The sequence below is a fragment of the Schistocerca serialis genome, chromosome 8 (assembly GCF_023864345.2).
Source record: "Schistocerca serialis cubense isolate TAMUIC-IGC-003099 chromosome 8, iqSchSeri2.2, whole genome shotgun sequence".
NCBI lineage: Eukaryota > Metazoa > Arthropoda > Insecta > Orthoptera > Acrididae > Schistocerca > Schistocerca serialis.
This window is the reverse complement of record NC_064645.1, coordinates 140,174,468-140,179,493: the sequence shown is the minus strand read 5'-3', so window position 1 is coordinate 140,179,493 and position 5,026 is coordinate 140,174,468. Positions and strand designations below refer to the sequence as shown.

The 5,026-nt window shown below is 47.1% G+C and overlaps 1 non-coding gene across 1 annotated transcript; it reads left to right on the top strand.

The window, feature by feature from the left end:
* Positions 1–4,748: 4,748 nt before the first annotated feature.
* Trnas-cga (transfer RNA serine (anticodon CGA)) lies at positions 4,749–4,822 on the top strand. Its single transcript has one exon. It is a non-coding gene; the product is annotated as a tRNA-Ser (tRNA).
* Positions 4,823–5,026: the final 204 nt, after the last annotated feature.

Genomic DNA, 5,026 nt, shown 5'->3' with positions numbered 1-5,026 from the left:
CTTCTCAACAACAGATTCGGTGACCGATGGATTGGTAGAGGCGGACCAATTCCAAGGTCTCCACGCTCTCCTGACCTCAACCCTCTTGACTTTCATTTACGGGGGCATTTGAAAGCTCTTGTCTACGCAACCCCGGTACCAAATGTAGAGACTCTTCGTGCTCGTACTGTGGACGGCTGTGATACAATACGCCATTCTCCAGGGCTCCATCAGCGCATCAGGGATTCCATGCGACGGAGGGTGGATGCATGTATCCTCGCTAACGGAGGACTTTTTGAAAATTTGCTGTAACAAAGTGTCTGAAGTCACGCTGGTACGTTCTGTTGCTGTGTTTCCATTCCATGATTAATGTGATTTGAGGAGAAGTAATAAAATGAGCTCTAACATGGAAAGCAAGCGTTTCCGGACCCATGTCCACATAACATATCTTCTTTCTTTGTGTGTGAGGAATGTTTCCTGAAAGTTTGGCCGTACCTTTTTGTAACACCCTGTATACTCATAGTGACGTACTAGCACCACAATTATGCCACTGATGTGAAATTTGAATGGACACCGTCTTTTAAATGTACAAAAACTGCTGCCAACTTGCGTTTATGTTGCACACCTCCTTCTTGGTCTTGCGATTTTCTTTCCGTCAGTGTATTTTTTTTTCATTTTAAGTAAATGTACTGTTTTTCATCCTAGTCTAATTTATCGTTTCATACAAAATCATGGATTTCCTAATATGTAGTGTACTTATTATTTTACATCTACATACATACTCCAAAAGTCACCGCACGTCATTTCCTTTCATTTTCCACTCGCAAATAGACCGAGTGAAAAGCGACTATCTACATTGAAGAGCCAAAGAAACTGGGACACCTGCCTCATATCGTGTAGGGCCCGCGCGACCACGTAGAAGTGCCGCAACACGACGCGGCATGGACTCGACTAATGTCTGAAGTAGCGCTGAACAGAACTGACACCATGAATCCTGCAGAGCTGTCCATAAATCCGTAAGAGTACGAGAGGATGAAGCACAGCCCGTTGCAAGGCATCCCACATATGCTCAATAATGTTCATGTCTGAAGAGTTTTGTGGCCAGCGAAGCGTTTAAACTCAGAAGAGTGTTGCTGGAGCCACTCGTAGAAATTCTGGACAAGTGAGGTGTCACATTGTCCTGCTGGAACTGCCCAAAACCATCTGAAGGCACAATGCACATGAATGGATGCAGTTGATAAGACAGGATGCTTACGTACGTGTCACCTGTTAGAATCATATCTGGATGTATCAGGGGCCCTATATCACTCCAACTGCTCACGCCCCACACCATCACAGAGCCTCCAGCAGCTTGAACAGTCACCTGCTGACATGCAGGGTCCAAGGATTCATGGGGTTGTCTCCGTTCCCCTACACGTTTGTCCACTCGATGCAATATAATACGAGACTCGTCCGACCAGGCAACATGTTCCCAGACATCCATAATCCAATGTTGGTGGTGGTGGTGGTTGTTGGGATGTTTAAGGGGGACTAAACAGCTAAGGTCATCAGTCCCCCATTCCAAAAACAAGCGAGACAAAGTCGCAGAGCAGATAAAACCCCAAGGGGAAGGAGACTGCCCCCCCCCCCCCCCCCAGGTGCTAAAGAACACAAATTAGGCAACGAACACTACAGAAAAGAAGAGTACAGACGAACACCAGACAGAAAGAAATAGAAGAAAAGAAGATGTTGGTGTTGACGGGCCCAGGCGAGGCGTGAAGCTTTGTGTCGTGCAGTCATCAAGGATAAACAGTTTCCGAGGTAGCGAAGAAGAGGGGATTTTCCCGTACGACCATTGTCGAGTGTACTGTGAATATCTGGAATCCGGTAACACATCAAATCGCCGACATCGCTGCGTCAGGAAAAAGATCGTGTAAGAACGCGACCAACGATGACTGAATAGAGTCGTTCATTGTGACAGAAGTGCAACCCTTCAGCAAATTGCCGCAGATTTCAGTGCTGGTCCATCAAAAAGTGTCAACGTGCGAACCTCTCGACTAAACATCATCGATATGGGCTTTTGGAGCCGAAGGCCCACTCGTGTATCCTTGATGACAGCACGACACAAGGCTTTACGCCTCTCCTTGACCTGTTCACACCGATATTGGACTGTTGATGACTGGAAACATGTTGCCTACTCGGACGAGTCTCGTTTAAAATTGTATCTAGCGGATGGACGTGTACGGGTATGGAGACTACCTCATGAATCCGTGGACCCTGCATGTCAGCAGCGGACTGTTCAAGCTGGTGGAGCCTCTATAATGGTGTGGGGCGTGGAGTGATATGGGATCCCTGATACGTCTAGATACGACTCTGACAGGTGACACGTACGTAAGCATCCTGTCTGATCACCTGCATCCATTCGCGTCCATGTCCATTGTGAATCTCGACAGACTTGGGCAATTCCAGCAGGACAATGCGACGCCCCACACGTCCAGAACTGCTACACAGTGGCTCCAGGAACTCTCTTCTCAGGAACACTCTTCTGAGTTTAAACACTTCCACTGGCCACCAAACTCCCCAGACATGAACATCATCGAGCATATCTGGGATGCCTTGCAACGTGCTGCTCAGAAGAGATCTTCACCCCATTCGTATTCTTATGGATTTATGGACAGCACTGCGTGATTCATGGTCTCAGTTCCCTCCAACTTTACTTCAGACAATAGTCTAGTCGATGCCACGTCGTGTTGAGGCACTTCTGCGCGCTTGCGGGGGTCCTAAATGATCAGAGGTGTACCAGTTTCTTTGGCTCTTCAATGTAGACTATATGAAGCATGGAATGATAAACTAAGTTGAAGATCAAAGAATAACACAAGACGTAGTATTGGTACGTGTCACAGAATGTTTGTGCACACTGCCACCGTGCTTGCGGTCATGTTGTGATGCTCTACATGACCGTCCCCTCCCCCCACCCACGGGATCTAAGGTCTAATCGTGCACTGTTTTCTGGAAACCAGATATTTTATTACTGAATTCGGTGGTACCGGCTTTTCGGGAGGGAACTGCACTCGGCGTCACTTTCATCCTTACAGCGCCCTTTTTTGTCATACTTTGTTGGCATGCTGTTGGACATCTTTATCTTTAGCGGTGGCGGCACCGGCCGTCTTCGTTGCTTCTTGTATATCGTAGAAGGCAGGTTGAGTCTTTCAGTGGATACAGTGATAGGCAAACTTCTGATGTCTATCTTAAAAGTGTTGTTACTCTTACCAAGCACTTTATAAGGCTCTTCGCACGGCGGCTGCAATGAGTTGCTGACCGTGTCATTCCGTCAGTACATGGTTGCAGCTGGAGAAGTCTTTGAATATGAACAGGTGTCGTCCACTTCGCTCTCCAGGTGTGACTGGCCGGAATTGTGGGGTGTGCGATCGTAATTTGGTACAAACTCTGACGCATCAACCGCATCATCCGTCGCATTATGCATTAACTCCCCTGGTAGGCGCAGAGTTTGCCCGTGCACTAATTCAGGTGCTGTAGCCTTCAGGTCGGTCTTAAATGAGACCAAGGGGCACAATAGGTAATGTCTCCATCCAATTTTGTATAGCATGACACCGAAGGACTGACATGAGTTGGCGATGCAGGCGTTCTGTTATTCCATTCGCTGCCGGATGTTAAGCAGTATTACGAATACGCTTAGTGCGCAACAAACTAGTGCTTTGAATAGGAAAGGTTCAAAGCGTCTTTGATTTGTTGTAATGTGAACCGATACGCCAAACCGGGCGATCCATCCACGACAGTTAGGCAGTAGCTGTAGCCTTCTGATACTACCGAACAGATAAAGCGTTATAAGTAGTTACCTTCCAGAACGAATTATTCACTCTGCAGCGGAATGTGCGTCAATTTGAAACTTCCTGGCAGATTATAGCAGAGTACTAGGCCGAAGAGAAGTATGCAGAAAAACTTGTGTGAAGCTTGAAAGGTAATGGAATTACTGGCGAAAGTAATGCTGACAGGGTGGATCGTGCTCGGATAGCTTTGTTGGTAAAGCTCTCGCCCGAGAAGGGCGAAGGTCGCAGGTCCATATCCGTCACTGGCACACAGATTTGAACTGGTAGTGTGTTTCGGTCGTTATGTTCATTTGACTACCATAAGTTCGTTTCATGCACGCGTAGAAAACTTCCACATATGCATTTACACTTCAACTGATTCAATGTGTTCATGACTGTACTACACGGCTCGGTTGATACAGTTTGATTTGTGGTTCAAGGATGTTTTAAATTAGTAAACGTCATGAAACTTCTTGGCAGATTAAAACTGTGTGCCGGACCGAGACTCGAACTCGGGACCTTTGCCTTTCGCGGACAAGTGCTCTACCAACTGAGCTACCCAAGCACGACTCACGCCCCGTCCTCACAGCTTTACTCCTGCCAGTACCTCGTCTCCTACCTTCCAAACTTTACAGAAGCTCTCCTGCGAACCGTGAAGAAATAGCACTCCTGGCAGAAAGGATAGAGCACTTGCCCGCGAAAGGCAAAGTCGCGAGTTCGAGGTTCGGTCCGGCACACAGTTTTAATCTTCCAGGAAGTTTCATATCAGCACACACTCCGCTGCAGAGTGAAAATCTCATTCTGGAAACATCTCCCCAGGCTGTGTCTAAGCCATGTCTCCGCAGTATCCTTTCTTTCAGGAGTGCTAGTTCTACAAGGTTCGCAGGAGAGCTTCTGTAACGATTGGAAGGTAGGAGAAGAGGTACTGGCAGTAGTAAAGCTGTGAGGAGGGGGCGTGAGTCGTGCTTGGGTAGCTCAGTTGGTAGAGCCTTGCCCACGAAAGGCAAAGGTCCCGAGTTCGAGTCTCGGTCCGGCACACAGTTTTAGTCTGCCAGGAAGTTTCAAATCTTCGCACACTCTGCTGCAGAGTGAAATCTCATTCAGTAAATGTCATATTATTTTCATTTACATAAACTGAAATAATTTGTTGTTCAAAAGTCATGTTTTGGCACGGTAGACTATTTGATCAAATTTATCTGGACACCCACTAGTGGAGATTAATATGGGTTTACGAGCCCTTT